Source organism: Macaca nemestrina, chromosome 16 (genome assembly GCF_043159975.1).
Source record: "Macaca nemestrina isolate mMacNem1 chromosome 16, mMacNem.hap1, whole genome shotgun sequence".
Taxonomy (NCBI): domain Eukaryota; kingdom Metazoa; phylum Chordata; class Mammalia; order Primates; family Cercopithecidae; genus Macaca; species Macaca nemestrina.
Window position 1 is genome coordinate 88028738 of NC_092140.1, and position 19899 is coordinate 88048636.

Consider the following 19899-nt stretch of genomic DNA (forward strand, 5'->3'; position numbering starts at 1 on the left):
ACCAGTTAGAATGACAATCATTAAAAAATCAAGAAACAACAGGTGCTGGAGAGGATATGGAGAAATAGGAACACTTTTACACTGTTGGTGGGATTGTAAACTGGTTCAACCATTGTGGAAAACAGTGTGGTGATTCCTCAAGGATCTAGAACTAGAAATACAATTTGACTCAGCCATCTCATTACTGGGTATATACCCAAAGGATTATAAATCATGCTGCTATAAAGACACATGCACATGTATGTTTATTGTGGCACTATTCACAATAGCAAAGACTTGGAATCAACCCAAATGTCCATCAGTGACAGACTGGATTAAGAAAATATGGCACATATACACCATGGAATACTATGTAGCCATAAAAAAGGATGAGTTTGTGTCCTTTGTAGGGATATGGATGCAACTGGAAACCATCATTCTCAGCAAACTATCGCAAGAACAGAAAACCAAACACCACATGTTCTCACTCATAGGTGGGAATTGAACAATGAGATCACTTGGACACAGGAAGGGGAACATCACATACTGGGGCTTATTGTGGGGAGCGGGGAGTGGGGAGGGATAGCATTAGGAGATATACCTAATGTAAATGACGAGTTAATGGGTGCAGCACACCAACATGGCACATGTATACATATGTAACAAACCTGCACTTGTTGTGCACATGTACCCTAGAACTTGAAGTATTAAAAAAGAAAAAAAAGATCAATGGAACTCATTTAAAAGTGAGGGGGCAGACGGTGTAGTCTCAGGAAATGGAAGAGGAAATGGAGTAATTCAGTGGATACACATAGTGTGGAGTGAACACCAGCCATTGGACTGAATGATCGGGAGATGATTCATAATCTGGAGAAGCCAGTTCAGTGGTACAGAGAGGGTGAAGCCAGACTGTTTAGGAGAAAGGAGGCCATGGATAAAGATTTTCGTGGCTTTCTTCATAGAAGAAGAGGACAATACTGTGCTCTAAGTTTGTCCAGTTAATAGAAGTAAAGTGCAGTGCACTTCATGACTTCCATTCCCAAAGAAGGATGAGGGATTATCTCTTTAGTTTTGTGCATGTTTAGACTTCTCCATGACACCCAAAGTCTTTTCCCTTATATTCCCTTACATTCCCTTAGAATGTAAATATATAAAACTGTCTTAAAGAGGTTTCAACTACAATTAAGAATAAGAGCCATGTTTATCATTTTGGTGTTCACTGTGTTCCTGTGAATTCCCACCCTAACCTGAGCGCCAGGCTTGATGCGTTCACACCCACACACAGGGCCTGTGGGGCGGTTTGCATGGGGTGAGACTGCCAGCGACCTTGATCAACGGTGGAGATAAGTCAGCTAGGGGCTGGCACATGCAGCTGTGGCCTGCAGGGAGCTCCTTCTTGTTCCAGGTTTTTCTTTAACCAGAGCAGCAGAACTTTAGTCAAATGCCATCCATTGCAGTAACTGATAGCTTAAAAAAAAATGGTAATTGTTAGCTTAAAAAAAACTTTCATAAATCTGGAGAGGAGAAAAGGAAACTTTATTTTTTATAAAGGATTACAATCTGTAAGGTGGCCATTCTGCAGGCTGGTAAGTGTGTCTCCAGAGGAAACTAGAGATAGGCATTTTGAAGGAGGGGGAGTTGGGGGTAGGAGTTTTATGTTGAAGGGGTTGACTAAACATATTTAAACGGTCATCAAAAGAGTTATGAATATTTATGAATGTGGCCTTGACACACGTTTATTGAATAAATATGTAACATATGACCTATGTTTTCTTTGGGATGGAGACCTATTATCTAAATGTGTTATAATTGGGTTCTAGATATTAAAAGGTCTTTTTAGGACACGAAGGCACACAAGTGTGTAATCTCTGTAAACCAGCCAGAACTAGTCTACAGTTGCTGCATTTGTTATTAGGAGAAAGTTATTGAAATGAGTCTCTTGTGTAATTAGAACTGTAGTTACAGCTAATAGAACAGGGGTTTAGTTAGTATCTTGAGGAGCTATAAATTGCTTAAAATTGCTTATTTTGAGGCTAATGTTTAGTTATTAGAGAAAAAGAAAATTTTTGGCAGTTAGAACATAGTTTATTTTTTAAGTGTAGGGAATATATGACTTAATCCTTGCCTAGCCTGGCCTTCAGTTTTGTCTATAATTTAGTATTTTATTGTCACAAAGAGTCTGTTTTGTTAGTTTATGATTTTCATTTTAACACTAATGTTGGTTGTGTCTAAACTATAAAGGGAAAGGGGTACAACAAGGCTTGTCTGATCTCTTATCTCATTATGGTTGGGAACTACGTTTGAAGGTTTGGGGGCGTCTGTTTGGCCAAGGGGTATCTGTTTAATTGATTGGGGGCTCAGGATTTTATTTTAAGTTTACACTACCATGACTCAATAAATGGTCTTATTAATTCCAATTTATACAATTTCTTTTGAAGTCATTCTCGTATTTTTGTTTCCATGGTTGTTATTTCCATTTTTATCTTATATATATTTTTTTATTGGGTTGAGTTGTTGAAAACTACTTTGAAAAGATTCATCACAGGAGAAACTACATCAGCACCATGTGAAAATTACAAATAAAACTTACCGTAATCTGAAGAATGTAATAAGAAGACATTTTTTATGAGAAAAAAGTTAATCAGATCACATTCACATTGTCATATTCAACTGCACATTGAATCTTGATTTGAGTCATTGAAATATTTCAGAGATTATAATGCTAAAGAACATTTTCCTAAATTATTTTCTTCTTAACTTTGATATGGTTACATTTGTAGCTGTAGTATTGAACTAGACTTTTAATTTAGACTCAAATTAAACTTTAATATTGCATTAGTAGAGAAGTTTTCTCTAGCAGACAGCATACAGAAATAGGATTCTATATACTTTTGCTATTTTATGTGTAATGCCCATTGTTAAACCTATACACTAGATGTCTATACACCCTGCCTGCTGTGATGTACACTGTCAGGGAAGTGTCTTAGGAAAAGCATGCACCAGAGCTGGGAGGAGTGGAAGAAAGACAGAAGAACATTCTACTAAGTGCTTATATTAATTCCTTTTTGTTTTTTTAGACGGAGTCTCTCTCGCCAGGCTGGAGTGCAGTGGCACGATCCTGGCTCACTGCAACCTCCAACTCCCCAGTTCAAGTGATTCTCCTGCCTCAGCCTCCCGAGTAGCTAGGATTACAGGCACGCACTGCCACGCCCAGCTAATTTTTGTATTTTTAGTAGAGACGGGGTTTCACCATGTTGGCCAGGATGGTCTCGATCCCCTGACCTTGTGATCTACTTGCCTTGGCCTCCCAAAGTGCTGGGATTACAGGCATGATTAATTGCATTTTTAAAGACAGTTTGTTTTCAAAGTTCTTTGTAGTTATTTCTGATTTTCCAGGAAGTTACTGCTAATCCCTCAATATTGCCAGCATTTCTTATTCCCAATAGGTTTATTCATTTGTTAGCTTCATTGATGAATGCAGAAAGTGCTGCATGAAGAACACAGATTGAACATTTTCTTCACATAAAAATGAAAGAATTAAGGACATGACATTTTACCATGAATAAAAGCGTTAGAGTCTACTGTTGTGAAGAGAAATAGGGAAGCAGAGTTCAGACATGAAAAAATTGCCTCTGGTCCTCGAAGAATTAATCTGATGGCCTACCCAGGACACGTCAGTATACCCCAAAGTCACAGTAATATATATCCAGAAAAATGCAGTTTAAAATGAACAGAAAACGAACATAGTTTCTATACCTTTCAATAGCAGAATATATGGTCTCTAATCATAACTGTGCCATTCAGCCAGTAGAATCCACTGAGTGCCAGACGCTGTTCTGGGCACTGAGGATGTGGAAGTGGGAAGTCTCTGTTCTTATGGGATGTAACATATGTACCTCTATCGCTCCTGCTCTGTGCCAAGCTCTGTGCAAAGACTGTGGTATGGAGTGGCATGGTTTTTAGCCTTAACATGAAAGCCTCAGAAGAAGACAGACCCTTAAATCCTCAAATACAAACAACAATACAATGTACTAAGTAGAAAATCCCTTTGTCAGATAATAAGTTATTGGAGGGTGAGATTTATTATAGGAAGAGTACTGACTTAGGTAAAGCTAGTGAAAATGCTTTAGCTAAAAGCATGGATGCTCAGAAAATATACATGGCACAAGAAATTAAACTTAACTCTTTTTGTTGCCTCAGTCTGGGGGTTGACAAAGCCAAGAACAGTGGGTGGCAAGTACCCTTGCATAGTAAAAACCTTGTTAAAGCATCTATGCAGGACTTTAATTTATACTTCCCATTGGATAGTGTTGGTCCAGCCATTCTGAATCAATCCATTCTTTTATTTATTTGTTCTGTGTTTAAAGAAGCCCTTTAGAATAACGAATAGAGAACTTAGTTTTACAGCCCTTGATTGTAGAAATATTTTTCTGCTCATGGTGCAAATGTCAAGTAAATAGTGTCTTTTAACAGTATTGCTGTGACAATGATTAGTTTCACTTCATTGTTTTGTACATAACCAAGGTGCTACTTATTGCCAGAAAAGAGGTTGGTAAACCATGTAGTCTACTCTTTATTACTAGGTCATGCTGTTTTGTTCATGTAGTCATTCACCAATCTCTTTAGCTGGGCATAAACGTCTCCCAGAGTTTTTGCAGTGTGTATCAAAGAGGAGGCCTAGCATCATAAAACTGTTTCTCCGACCTTTCCTTCAGCATACTTCAAACAATTCCTTTAAACCACGTTTGATGTATTATTTTGGTAAAGTTTCACAAACCAAATAAAAATACAACTATGCTAATTTTACAAAGGCATTCGTAGTCATTACTTAGTCCTCACAATTATTTTAGAAAACAAAACATGTGTCTTAGTTACAAGAAACAGCTGCCACCCAAAAAGGGGAGGTGCTGCTTTGAGCTCTTGGCATGAGATCAAGGTTTTCATTTTTTTTTCCCCAGCTTTCCTCATGGAATTAAAACAACAGGATGAAAAGTATTGTAAAATAAATATTTTTCATTACATTTGAAATTGATGTACTAGTACAAATCCACAGACAAATGTTTATTTGGTCAGTGTTACCTTTGGTTTTTTATTTTGTACAAGGTGCTTTTGACTGGGATTGCTTCTAATGTACAATATCTGGTCTAGGTGAGGGATAGTCGAGTCTGCAAGGTTAAAGGAGAGCCATTCATAACCTAAGACAACTCAAAAAGTAGTCTTTGTACTCTCTAGAATGGAAGTTCTCAAGCTGTGGTTCATGTACCACTGAGGTTCCTTGACACTGTTCCAAAGGGTATGCAAGGTCAAAGCTATTTTCATAACAACACTAGGATGTTATTTGCCTCCTGCAATGTGTTGGCATTTGTACTGAGGGGGCAAAAGTAATGGAGGGCGAAACCCCTGGTGCCTTAGCATAGATCAACACAGTGCAGCAAATTATACTAGTAGTCATTATATAGATATATATTTTCACCACAATCACATTTGCAGTTAAGAATATTATTAATGAAGCAGTATAAAATATTAATTTTGCTAAGTCTCAATGTTTCAGATTATTTATCATGTAGGGCAAATGTGAAGTATGCAGAAAGCATTTTGCTCCATACTAAACTGTGAAGGGTGTCTTGAGAAAAAGTATTTGTGCAGTTCTTTGAGTTGCAAGCTTATTTCATGAAACATCATTTTTTTAATTGAAAGAATGACTGGCAGGCAAACTATGGTTATTCAGACTTGAATATTTTATAGATATTTTCTTGAAAATAAAGAAAATGAGACTATCACTTTATACAAAACAACTGGCAGTATTTGTTGTCAACGATAGAATTTGAGATTTCAAAAAAAATGGCATTTTGAAAAGTTTGTAAATAACAAATGTAATTGTTTGATGTTGAATAATGAAATGCGTTTTGTAATTGTTTGATGTTGAATAATGAAATTAGTTGCTCATTGCAACTAATCTTTAAGAGGCTACACCTTACTGCATTTTGGTGTTATATTGAAGATCATTTGCAATTAAGCTACTAAAATACTCTTACCTTTTCCAACTACAAATCTATTTGAGGCCTGATTTTCTTCATATGCTTTAACCCAACAACAGACCACAATAGATTGAATGTAGAAGCAAATGTAAAATTCAGCTGTCTTCTATTATACTAGACATTGAAATATTTGACAGAAATGTAAAATCATGCCAGTTTTCTCACTGTTTTTTGTTTTGGAAAATACAGTTATTTTTCACGGAACATGTTACTTATGTTAACATTAATGGGTTATTTTTGTTATTTTTAAGGGAATAGATATATCTTTAAAATTTGTCATATTTAACTTCTAATATGGTATTAAAAAAAAAACTACATATACAAAAGATCTTTGAGGTCCTCTTTAAGAGCATGAAGAGGCCATGGGGCAAAAACATCAGAGAACTGCTGTTTTTTGTTTTTTTTTTAACAGTATTATGTGGGAACAACCAGGAGTAAAATTAAAAATGGAACAACACAAAACAAATAATGCAATGGAAAAAATTGGGAGGAATCATTGTCTGGTGACATGTCAAGTTTGTGTAAGTGACTGGAGCATTTACTAATACATCGTTTTGGCTTTTGTGAAGGGAATTACTGACATCTTAAGGTAAAATTTAGATTGTAGAGATATTAGTGTATTTTTCAGGGGCATAATTTAAGTGAGCCACTGTAGCATAGCATGATATTGTGGAATTTGGAGTAGGAGAGCCTGAATTTGCATGCCTGCTTCACCATACAACAGCTGTGCTGTCACTGGACAAATTACATTATTTTTCCATGTCTCAGTTTCTTTATTTGTAAAACAGGAATAAGAATATTACTTAAATTACTTCTTATCTGACTAAATTGTTATATGGATTGAATGAGATGAGTAAGTAGAAGTATGACTGTATCATAGTCATTATTTATAAAATATGAAATAAATATAAAATATTTTTGACATTTATGAAATCCATTATTCTGCTTCTTCCCATCTCATGTCTTTTCCCACTTCCAGTATTCCCCTGCCTATTTTCAGTACCTAATATTTTAGTTGATCACTTAACTGACAACATTGATCCCTTCTCCTAAAATGCTGAAACATTTCTTTTCTAATGCATCCTAAGCGGGCAGGTAAGTGCAGCATAGGACGTGTTTTGTATGTCAGTAACTAATGGGAGTGTCCAACATGCTGATTTCAATAAAGCAACACCATGTGAAATATGCCTAAGAAAATAACATACACATCAAACTAATAAGCAGGGAGAACATACTTAATACTTAAATCTTTAATTTTTTGTAATGTTCCTAAATCTTTACAAATAGGTTAGGGCCTTGAGACATTTTTCTTGGGTTAGAGAATTTTTGGAAATGTTCCAGGATTTATAATACTAGAAGAGGAAAATTCTTCAGCAGTGGCAAGGATGAAGAGATTAACATAACAAATAGGGATTTTGTAATGAAGGTTTTTCATGGTAGGGTTTACATTAAAGTAACTTGGTGCGTGTTTACCATTTTTGTGTCTTTACTCAGTGTTATTTTAGCAGGCCTTGAAGGGATTAAGGGTCTTGATTGGAAGAAATAAACACATTGCTTTCTTTTACACCAGGGAAGGTATTAGGAGAGAAAATAATCAGAGGAAAGAATCTTTATAAAATTGACCTTTTGACATCAGTCTGTCAATTTGTCTAGATTCACAGAATTTGTCTGAAACTAACCTTTCATGCCCAACATCTTCTGCTACTTTACAGAAAGGAAGAAAGAATGAGATTCTAAACATTGTGAGAAGAACATAACTGACTTCGGAGATTGATAGTAGAATCTGGGTCAGTTCATTCCACAGGCAGGTCGCATTAACACCCATTCAATCCCATAAAGACAAAAAGAGTCTTTAATAAAGTATGGTAGCCACACAGATCTTGTTGGCTAAATGCAGATGCAGATAAACATTTATTATTTTATGCTAGTAATACATCAAAAGTCATAGGCCTATTTCAAAGAGTTCTGTGTCCCCAACACATAATTCTGTCAAGGGAACATTTTCTTAGATGTTAGACCACTCCTAGATTTCTAAGTAGGAAAACATTAGTATATTCCAATGCCCATTATTTAATCATATCTGAATTCTGGAGAATCAACAATCTTGCCTTAGGTTTAACAACAGTTTAGTTAATTTTCCCACTGTCCAGTTGATAAAAGAATGAGACAAAATTGTATGAGATTTATTATCTAACTTTTTCTCTAAGGATTCTAAAATATTTTATTGTTAATTGATTATTCTACAGAAGCATGGAGTTTTAAATTCCTTTTGCTTGAGTTTTACTCCTTACCTTCATTTTCCTATTTTAATTCTCATCTCTCCTTTGTTTCTTATTCCTTTTTCTTGTATAATTTTCTTTGTTAATTTCCCTCTTCTCTCTTTATATTCATTATTTAAACTTCTCCAATTTTACCCTCTATTTTTGTACCAAATTGCTAGCCAATTTTTTTCTTTCTTTTCCTCTAATCTACCCATTATAAAAGTACAAGTGGTAGTTAGTTTAGGTACAGAAATACATTACAAAGACAATTTAGGATGTCTTCCTCTATATTACAAATGAGAGAGACATGTTTTAAGTTTGGGAGAATATTATAAGAAGTTTCATTTGAGAGTCAATGGAAGAAAATTTCTTTCAGGATATGAATAAAGGTAATTTTTAAAATTTTTCTAACATTTCTCAATAGCATAAGCATTTGAATGCTGATATTCATTTTGTATTTGAGAATTTAATAAGCAAATAGTCAAAACTTAGTCATAGGGTATTTATATTCCTAGCAACTAATGAGTATTCAATAAATGTTTGAACTGAATTGTTTGTTGAAGTAAGAAAAGAAATTCCACATTGGCAGTTCTCAAGTACGCTGCTATATTGAGGCTCTAGTTGAAGTTCAAATGCAGATACTGAAGCTCAAATGGAATGACTAATGGCTCTCATTGTATAAATAAATAAGCTAGGAATGCCAAACTATTACTTTAGGTACATGCCTAGAAACCTATGAAGGTAATAGCCTGAAAAGGCTCTATTGCTATTTTCTTGGCTGTTGTTTGTATGTTACATCAGATGAGTTAAAGAGCATTTTCCCGGTTATAATTTTCTGATGACAAAACATTCGTTTAAAATGTTTCATTTCATTTAAAATATTTAAAATGTTTGAATATGTATTTTTATCTCCTTGCTAATGACAGCTCTTTGTAGCTGTTTTAAGTAAGTTTATTTTTAAAAATTTCCATTTTCTCAGGCCATTTCTGCTCTAGGATGGGATTATAGCAAACTATTTGCCACTGAAAATGATGGGCTGAGATAGAAGTTTTATAAAACAGCAAGTTGACATTAACATTTGTAATATATGTATGGCATCAGAAACAGTTCAATCAGAGAAACAGAATCAGAGAATCAGTAGGAGATATATATTAAGATGTTTGTCATAAGGAACTGGCTATGTGACTGTAGGTGGTTGGTTAGGCAAGTCCAACATCCATTGGGCAGGCTGCCAGGAAGTGCAGACTGGAACTTGGGAGTTGAAGCTGCCATCCATAGCTTCAAGTGGAATTTCTTCTTTAGGGAAGCCTCAGCTTTGCTTTTATCGACTTTCAACTGATTGACTCAGGGCCACCCAAGTTATTTAGGATTATGTCCCTTACTTAAAGTCAACTAATTATGGACTTTAATCGCATCTACAAAATATCTTCATAGCAATGACTAGATTGTTGTTTGATTGATAGCTAGGAATGGTAGCCTAGTCAAGTAGACATATCAAAGGACCATTACACCCAGACACACTTCAGATTACATTTAGTAATTTCTCTCCCCCAATTGTTTAGTGCCTTTTAGTGTTTTGTTTTGCTCTGTTTTTCTATGTTGAGTTGATTTAAATAAAACACAGGCCTCTTTTCCAGAAAAGCTTATTTTTTCCAGTTAAAGACAATTGTTGAAAGCCTGATTATTCCACTCGTAATACAGTTAGATAACATGATCATTAGTTTAGAACATCATTAACTCCCTACTGAAGCCTTATATCCTATTAGGCATTTTCAAGTTGAGCTGAATAGAGAGTCATGTCCTTCTTGGGCCTTATAATCTAAGAAAAAAGTATAAATAAATACCTAAAGTTAATAAAGAAATAAAATATATCTCATGTTTTTATAAAAGGCCTATGTAGTTTTTTGAAGCATAAAGACTTGTATTTATTATACATTCCTAGGAAGCATCTTGATTTTACATTATAAGTGACCATTTAAAATCAATCAGTCCTCAAGCTACCTTTAGTGAAGATTTATAATGTACAGAACTTGCCTCAAGACATTTGGGAATTTACAGACTAACTGGGAGAGACAGATCATATTCATTTGAAAGAGAAATAAGAACGAATTCAAAGGCATATGCATGCAAACAAATACAAGAACAGGTTTCCTGTGTCAGTATGAGGTAGTATTTGCAGCACTGTGGTAAGAGTTGAATGGCATGACACTAAGTAATGCAAATAGACTCAGAGGTTTTTTGTTTGTTTTCTTCTATAAAGCATGTCATCCTCATTGCAACCCTGGAAGGGTTTATCATAAACATTATTACATCCATTAGTGGCAAGAACTATGCAAGAGCAGAAGCCCAAAACACTCATCCACGATCAATGTCAGCTAATCATATACAAAATCAGCACAAAAACCTTCTACACCAGTAGCATTTGCACCACATTTTATTTGAAATGAGAATATGAGACAGTCTTATTCAGCAGTTACACAATGGATCCATAGTCTATTTCAATTCAAGTAAACACCTTTTATTAGCGCAATTACTAATGCCCAATGCTTCACAAATTACACTCTGTTTAGTATTTAATTTGCTCTCAACAGCCTCAATACACACACACACACACACACACACAAACACACACGCTCCTTTGACCATATCTTTCATGTCTTCCCAATGTTTTCTATATCTTCTTTCTTCCTCAGGACTCTGTTGAAAACTCATTTTTTTTTTCATGAAGTATATATAATGAAGTCTGTGTATACCTTTGCTGTATTTTGTACTTTTTTTTTTTTTTTTTTTTTGGAGAGGGTCTTGCTCTGTAACCCAGGCTCTAAGGCAGTGGATAGATCTTGGCTCACTGCAATCTTCACCTCCTGGGCTCAAGCAATCCCCTCACCTCAGCCTCCTGAGTAGCTGGGACCACAGGCATGTTCTGTCAAGCCTGCCTATTGATTATTATTATTATCTTTTATAGAGACAACGTTTTGCCATGTTGTCTAGGCTTGTCTTCAACTCCTAGGCTCAAGCGATGCGCCTACCTTGGCCTCCCAAGTGCTGGAATTACAGGCGTGAGCCACAGCACTCAGCCGACACTGTTTTATGATTTTCATATTTGGTATTGATTCTACTTTGGATTTTTGCTTCATTCACATAAATACAGTTATATAAATTCTTCCTCCAATAAAAATGCTTAATGATGTTTTCAGTGATGATAATGTTTTGGCATCTATTTATTGCTAAAATTACTACTCTATATGCAGGAAAACTGTTACAGAATTTAAATTGTTAGCTTATGTATTGCATGTATATGTATCTAAACACCATTCTCTTTGGGTGGGGACTGGACTTCCTGTCTACTTGGGAATGCAGGTTATAAAATTAAAGTATAGAAATGAAGACAGCAGTAATGATGAATACCAGTTTCTATACATGGAGGGAAAAGAAAAGTTTTCGGAGTGATCAAAATATTTGATTGTTTTCAGTGTGGGTCACATGTATGTATTATTAATCAAAACTCATCAAACACTACATTTGGAATTTTCTATTTCACAACGTGTAAATTATATCTTATAAAAATTTGCAAGTAAAGAAGAGTGGGATGCTGGAAGAGCTCAATAGGAAAGGAGGAAAATCTTACACAAATGTGTATTGTTGAGCTGTTCCCAGTCTTGCTGTGGACTAAATTTAGAGAAACACTAGAGAGGGATTTTGAGATCATAGTGGTATGACTTCTCTGTCTTCAGCCTACCATGCTAGCAGGATTTTTGTTCTGCCCTAAATTTTGTCTCACTCTTGTCAATAGCAGTATTAAGAAGAGTTATTTCAGTAGAAGAAATATAGCCAGAATATAATGGAGGACTAAAAACTGGGTCCAGTTTTGATTTTAGGAATATGTTTATTTCATAAACAATATTTTTCCAAAGTATGATATCTACTTAACCCCATATAAATTTAATGAAACATACATTTATAGTCAGAAAGTATCTTTATACAATATGCTTTTCTTAAATTTGAAAATGTTTTTATTAATTTTTGAAACTAGGTCAGAGAAATGTTTGCCAGGAATTCCTATAGCTAGAAGATATCATTATTCTTTATTCTTCTGCCTAGAATACCCTTCTCACTTGTCTTTTTGGTGAACTCTTAATCATTCTTAAAAACACATAAAATATTACTTTTTCTATAAATATTCTACATTTTCTCTGAGGTAGTCACATCTTCTTTGCTCCTAAATAATTCACCCATCTTTCCAACAGTACACATGTCATATTGTAGTGCAATTACCTTGGCCACCTTTGCTTCCCCAGTTAAACAACAAATTCTCAAATGTAGACTCTATTTTGCTTACCTTTTGGATTACTACAAATCCATGTATTATGCTAGGCAGAGGATAGACACTTTAAAATATTTGTTGAATACGTGAATTATTCAGTGAAAAACGTATTAAGAATAATTTTTATACTCTCCATTAGCGTATTGGCCAAAATAGAATTCCTTAAAATAATACATGTTTGTGATAAAGCATGGTATAAAAGCAGGAAGTAGATGTTTGGCTCTTGATTCAGATTATAAATGAGCTATTGATAGATGATTCAGCCCAAACATATTCATTTCTCATGGTATAAATATATCCTTGAACAATTTTTCATCCTGTTTTCCTGCCATTCTCCTCCCTGAATTTTGTGCTCTAAATCACCAGACTCCATTCAGCAGGCTCCTGTTTATTTCCAATTTTTGGCTTGCTTTTTTGCACTTAGGAAACTCCCATCTACTCTTTAACACTAAGTCAAATGTCTTCTGTTTTATAAATCCTTCCTAGTCTTCCCTTTAATAGTTATCTTCCTCTTACTCTATTATCCAATAGTTTTGAATGTATTTCTTTTTAGTTTATTTTTATTTTTTTGAAACAGAGTCCCGCTCTGTCGCCCAGGCTGGAGTGCAGTAGCATGATCTCGGCTCACTGCAACCTCCGCCTCCCAGGTTCAAGCGATTCTCCTGCCTCAGCTTCCTGGGTAGCTGGATCTACAGGTGTGTGCCACCATACCAGGCTAATTTTTTGTATTTTTAGTAGAGATGGGGTTTCACCATGTTAGCCAGGATGGTCTCAATCTCCTGACTTTCTGATCTGCCTACATTGGCCTCCCAAAGTGCTGGGATTACAGGCTTGAGCCACCGCGCCCAGCCTACACTCTTATGATTGAGTTAAAGAAAGACATTTACTCAGTGGCAAGTTTACATTCAGCATTTCAAAGAACTCTTCCCCCACCCCACTTTTGTTTTCAAATAATAACCCCCCAAATCAGAAACGTTACCTTTATCATGAATGTTTTGGACTTTCCTCTAATGTAGACGTCATGTTTGAGTATTGTCTACAACTCTTATAGGTATATATGTTCTTTTAAAAAACTTCTCTTGCCAACTTTTTAAAAATTAGCCTTTGTTAGAAAAAAATTGGGTTCTGGTCAGGTGCAGTGGCTCATGCCTGTAATCAAGCACTTTGGGAGTCGAGGAGGGTGGATCACCTGAGGCCAGGAATTCGAGATGCACCATCATGCCTGGCCAATGTGGCAAAACCTCGTCTCTACTAAAAAAATACAAAAATTAGCTGGGTGTTGTACCAGGCGCCTGTAATCCCAGCTACTTGGGGGGCTGAGGCTTCAGCCTGGGAAGCAGAGGTTGCCTTGAGCAGAGATTGTGCCATTGCACTCCAGCCTAGCAAGACTCCATCTCAAAAACAAAACAAAACAAAACAAACAAACAGGAAAATAAGTGAGTTCTATTCTCTCTCTCTCTCTCTCTGAATCTCAGGAAGAAAGGAAAGCATACCATGGTTTTATCTTGTAAGTTCACAACACAGAACTGTGTTGAAAATAATTTAATATATCTGCCACGACATGGTCTTTTTTTTGAGACAGAGTCTTGCTCTGTCACCCAGGTGAGAGTGCAGCTCACTGCAGCCTCCACCTCCCAGGTTCAAGTGATTTGCCTCCCTCAGCCTCCCGAGTAGCTGGGATTACAGGCATACATCATCAAGCCTGGCTACTTTTTGTATTTTTAGTAGAGACGAGGCTTTATCATGTTGGCCAGGCTGGTCTTGAATTCTCGACCTCAAGTGATCCTCCCACCTTGACCTCCCAAAGTGCTGAGACTACAGGCATCAGCCACCACGCCTGGCAGCCACCACAAGGCCTTTGAACGCTTGGAGTGATGAAATCTGTTGGATTTAAAGAAAAAAAATTTATCTAAAAAAAGGTGAGGTTAACTTTTGTATGAAAAGCTCAAGAACAGTTAGCTTTTGATTCTGTAAATCTTGGATGCTGAGAGTAGAATCAAGAGTTTTGGGATGGCGTTGGCTAATCTGTTGTCAATAGGTTAATTCCTTTAGGTTAAATAAGTTCATGTCTCCATGTTCCATAATGTACACGTTAGTCTGGATAAACATTTGTCCAATACAGATTTCCATGATGATGGAAATGTTCTATGTCAGAGCTGTCAATAGCTACACGAGATTATTGAGCATTTGATATGTTGCCAGTGTGACTGAGGAACTGAATTTTCCATTTATTTTTTATTAATTTAAATTTAAATAGCCATATGTGATTGGTGGTTACCATATTGGACAGCATAACTGTTGAAAGGCCATTATTAAGGAAAAGGCCCAGTGCATCCGTGAAAATTAGTGTATGCTATGCATCCACTAGAGGGTAGTAATAGCAAAAAACAGGCTTCTATATTTGCACAAACAAATAATTTACAGAAATAGTACCTTCATTCTTTCTACAGTCAGGAATGTAGCAGTTTGAAATAGCAAAAATTGCCATAAAGTAAAGAAATTAAATGGGATTTCTTATTACTTACTTGGAGCAAAATATTAAGAAATATCAAAATGTGCCTAGGATTTCAATTTGCTTTAAAGTGATTGAGGACCCTTGCGAATAAAAACTGTGGATTACCATTCATGGGAGTATGGTGAAGTAGTGGTTAACTTGAAAGAATCTACCTTATTGATACCAAACTTGCAACATATTTACCTGTTTATCACTTGTGAACTGTGATCATTCAAGGTGACACATGAAAGTGAAAGAGCTCATACCTACTTTCCATGCCTTTGAATATTTCATCTGTTTGTCATTCTGTGAAAGATACACAATGTGAAAGCGGCAGCAACCTATATGATGGTTATATAATTTCTTGTTAAAACTCTTAGCAAATCATGCGGAGTAGGTGGTCAAGACTTTAAGTTAGGTGTCTAGTTTAGCCAGTTTGCTCATAAGAAAAGCAAATCAGAGCCCAAACACTCTCCTGTAAAGGTATTAAAGATCAGGATCAGAACAGAAGTGAGTGTGGAGAGGATGCAGTGAAAAGTGCTACCCTTTTGCAAAAAGTGACCCATAGAATCTGCGACAGATTTTTCTTTTTTAATGAAAATAGCATTGTTGGCCATGTGCAGTGGCTCACGCCTGTAATCCCAGCACTTTGGGAGGCCTAGGTGGGTGGATCACCTGAGGTCAGGAGTTCAAGACCAGCCTGGACAACATGGCAAAACCCTGTCTCTACTAAAAATACAAAAATTAGCCAGGCATAGTGGCATGTGCCTGTAATCCCAGCTACTCAGGGGACTGAGGCAGGAGGATTGCTTGAACCCAGGAGGCAGAGCAGAGGTTGCAGTGAGCCGAGATGGCACCACTGCACTCCAGCCTGAGTGACAGAGCGAGACTCTGTCTCAAAAAAAAAAAAAAAAAAAAACAGAAAACTTTCTGTTTTTGTAGCTCATAAAATGAGGGTGGTAGTAGTACCTATCTCACAGTGATCTTCAAGCAATTCAGTGAGTTAATACATGTATGTGCTTACAATAGTGTCTGGCACATAGTAGGCAAGGACTCGACAGGTATTTACTACTGTTAGTGTTGTTCTTTTCCTCCTTACATTTAAGGACTATGCAGACCATTCTCTATTATCCAGGAATTGGTGGGAATATTTTTGACTCTTCTCTTCGCTGTCTCTATCCAATTGTTCATCAAGCCCTGCCCTTTAATCCTCTGCAATTTATAAGTTTTCTTAGATTCTAGGATTATTTCTAAATTGAAAATGTACTTTCTTTACATATTATGATTAAGAATGTTGATAACCCATGTACGGTAATACCCCTTCTCCTTTTCTCTTTTGTTCTTAAATCTGTTCATATGTTTTCAAATTAATCCTGCCTGGAGTGCAGATGAATTCTCACCTCCCTGTGATTCATTGTCATTGCTCCATCCTGAGACTCCAGCATACACTGTTGACATATGGATATCTTCAGTTTACAAAGAATCCCAGAACATAAGATAATATACAAATTGCAGAGGATAAATCTCCAGCATTTTTTCAACAAAACCACTCACTTTATTTCAAAACATTAAAAATAGAAATAACTTGGTTAGAAATTAAAATAAGATAACAAGTACACAATTAAAAGTAAATCCCCCGTTGTAACTTGAAGTTTCTTTTTAAGGACAATTATTGTTATCAGCTTCCTCCTCTTCTTTAGAAATAGTCTGTCCATGTACAGGCATGTGTAACTCTGTTCTTTTGTATTCCAGTGAGAGCAACCTGTATATAATATTTTGCACCTTAATTTTAATTGTTTATTTTGTATTTTAAAGTAATTTTTATTGTAACCAATACTGTAAAGGTAAATGGCTTTAAAAGTCAATTAGTTCTACAAGAGGTAAAACTAAAATAGTAATTAACTCCCCTGCTTCTGATTCTTAATGCCCAGGGGCAGGTGGCTTTTTAAAAAATTTACCTCCATGTTTATGAATATAATGTTTCTATTGTTATTTCTAAGTTTTCAGTTTCAAGTGTAAATTGTACATTTTTTGAGACATTGCATATCTGAAAAGTCCTTAATTGTGCTTTCCTAGTGGAGTGACAATTGTGATGGTTGGAAATAATTTTCTGTCTGATATTTTAAAGCCTTGCTCCATTGTCTTCCAGCTTCCAATTGTTCCGAAACCTGGTGGCGCTTTGATCCTCCACTCTTTGATTTCGATCATTATTTTTCTGTCAGTAATTTTTGTAATTATCTCTTTGTGAACAGAGTTCTGGAATTTTTCTGATGCTGTGATTTCATGAAGGTCTTTTATTGTTTTGGAAAATCGGTTTTTTCTGGTCTGGAAACTCATGCTTAGGCCTGGGAAATCGTATCATCTCTCTACTTGTGTTCTTTGTTTTTCTGGCAGTCTCTTAGGTAAATATTGATCTCCAATCTTCTTCAGTACTTTATATATTTTTCTTTTTGTATTTTCTTCTACTTTCGGAAAAAGTTCTTCAATTTTATGTTCCAGCTCCTTTTTTTTTTTTTTTTTTTTTTTTTGTGTGTGTGTGTGTGTGGCATTTTCTGTTCCTGCTATAATATGTTCAAATTCTTTGAGTTCTTTTATGTTATCAAAATGCTTCTTTTAAAAATACCATTCTATTTTAGGTTCAGAATGCATTTTTTTTTTTACATCTTTGAAGGACTAATTAGAGTTTTGAGAAGTTTGCTTCTATGACTTGCCTTTTCTCTGTTCTTTCCTTGATTATTTTGGCCTTTGTATTTCATGTTAGAAACTGATTAGAAGCTCTGTGTGTGTGTGCGCGTGCGCGCACATGCGCATGTTGGTGGGGGTTGAGGGGGTTTCTCAGGTGGTAGTTCTCACTGTAGGATAATCTGGCTAGGTTATTTTGTTGCAGAAGCCCTCAAGAGTCAGTATGTGTATATCTTTTCTCTTGGCTTGGTTGGTTTCCCCAGAAAGGAACTCTTTATTCTTCCTGGAAAGATATGGAGTATGAGGCAGATAGTGTTTTCTCCGTTGACTTGGTAACATAGTAGGAGATTTTCCTTGTCATTATGTAGGTTTTCACTGACTCTCCAACTGTCAGCAAGCTAACTCCATGGCCAGCTGAGCCTGGGATTCGGCAGCATGTTGCTCCTAACTCAGTCTTTCTGGAAGGCCATGGAATCTTCTGCCTGGGGTGATGTGAGGCAGTTACCTGGCGGGGTGGGGTAAGATACAGGATTTGGGAGGTGAATTGCTGCTAACATGAACATTTAGCCCAAATGCTACCTCATTTTCAAAGGTACATGGTAGTTTCCATTTCTGTCCTTTGTGGGGTTTCAACAACTCAGATGGTTTTGCTGCTGGCTTTTCTGTGCAGCTGGCTCAAGTCCTGGCTTCCTCTAGTTTGTCAGGTTAGTTACCTCCATTTATCTGCTTTCCAGCTTCCAAAATCTGGCTGTAGCCACATCTTTGTCTATATTTCCTTGGGTATATTTATGCTTAAAAAAATCCCTTGACTGCCATTTTAGTGCAGTTTCAGGAGGGAATAGAGGGAAGCACAGGTGCAATCTCCTACCTTTCTCTCCCATACTGGCCATAGTCATTCAGTTACCCCCATAGATTATCTCATCTGACCCCTGTCTGGGCTTTAACTGCATTGAGTCTGTATTTTTGTCATCATTTCTCAGCTCCCTGCTTACAATTTTGTTTATTTGTTTCATTGTTTACATGATCCTTCCTCAAGTGTTGTTGGAAATATGCTGTTTCTTTTAGGATGTCTCTAGGGGCTGCTAATTAACTTAAAAAGTAAAATTCTACCTAGTGAGCTCAAACTGTATAATCCATGCTTCTTCTGTGTACTTTGGCTTCTTGTCATAAAACAAACAAACAAAAACCAAGGTGATTAATTGCAATATCCTAGAGGGAAAGGCTGTGATGTCAGAGTATACTTCTCCTCTCATCATCTGTTCTGTATAGTATTTGTGCTCAGACACATGAACTTTTGTAATTCTGTCACCTAAATTATGTTTAGGTGACACAAATGGCTAACCAAAACTTAAATTGGTTTAAATGTTCATTTTGCATTTTGGAAATCACAGTTGCAGAATAATTTCCATTGACTATTTTTATGCCTTGAATAGAAATTAAACAAATTTATTAACATCCAAGAACCTTAAAGAAACTAAAATTTGGTTAAATTTTTACCTTTTAAAGTATTTTATATTTATTTAGAGACTAATAAATCCATATCAGATGTGTAATATCTAACTGTAGTTGTGAGAATAATTTAATAACAATGTACAGATTAAAGGCTTCCTCAACTCCAAATTTAATACACTAAAATTATTTTTTACAGGCAGTATGTTCACAGTAGCAATATGTATTAAAATAAGTGATATTTTTATACGTATAGGTTTTGCTTCATGTGAAATTACACTTAAACTTTTCCAAAATAAAAATAACCGGTGAATCTATGAAACGTATGTTCACTCAGTCTTGTCAGAGTACACACAAATATTATTTACCAAATACCTGGTAGTAACTATTCTGAAAATGGATTTCCTGTATTACAAATGCCTTCAGCATTCTCAACCACAAAAGTCTACAATGGTCTCCTAGTGGGAAGTTAAAGTTTAATCAGTCTTTGTTGATAACATGCATTGATGGAGAGTGGTCTGACCTGCTCAACTTGTTTTAAATGACATACGTTTCAGAACAGACTCAGTTCAGCCAGACATCACCGGTTTCCCAAAGTGCTGGATGCACACTGGCAGGTTCTCCTATTCACTAGCCACCTGTGCTTTCAAGGGGACCCATCTGAACAATGTT

General features: G+C 36.0%; 1 long non-coding RNA gene across 5 annotated transcripts in view; it reads left to right on the forward strand.

Annotated features, from left to right (window-relative positions):
• Positions 1-1420: 1420 nt before the first annotated feature.
• The window catches only part of LOC105486054 (uncharacterized), a 102091-nt gene continuing 83612 nt past the window's right edge, over positions 1421-19899 (forward strand). For 4 of the 5 annotated variants that reach the window (XR_011614890.1, XR_011614887.1, XR_011614888.1 and 1 more), the window contains exon 1: positions 1421-1565. This is a non-coding gene — a long non-coding RNA (uncharacterized lncRNA). The other variant, XR_989920.3, reaches the window with a different exon arrangement.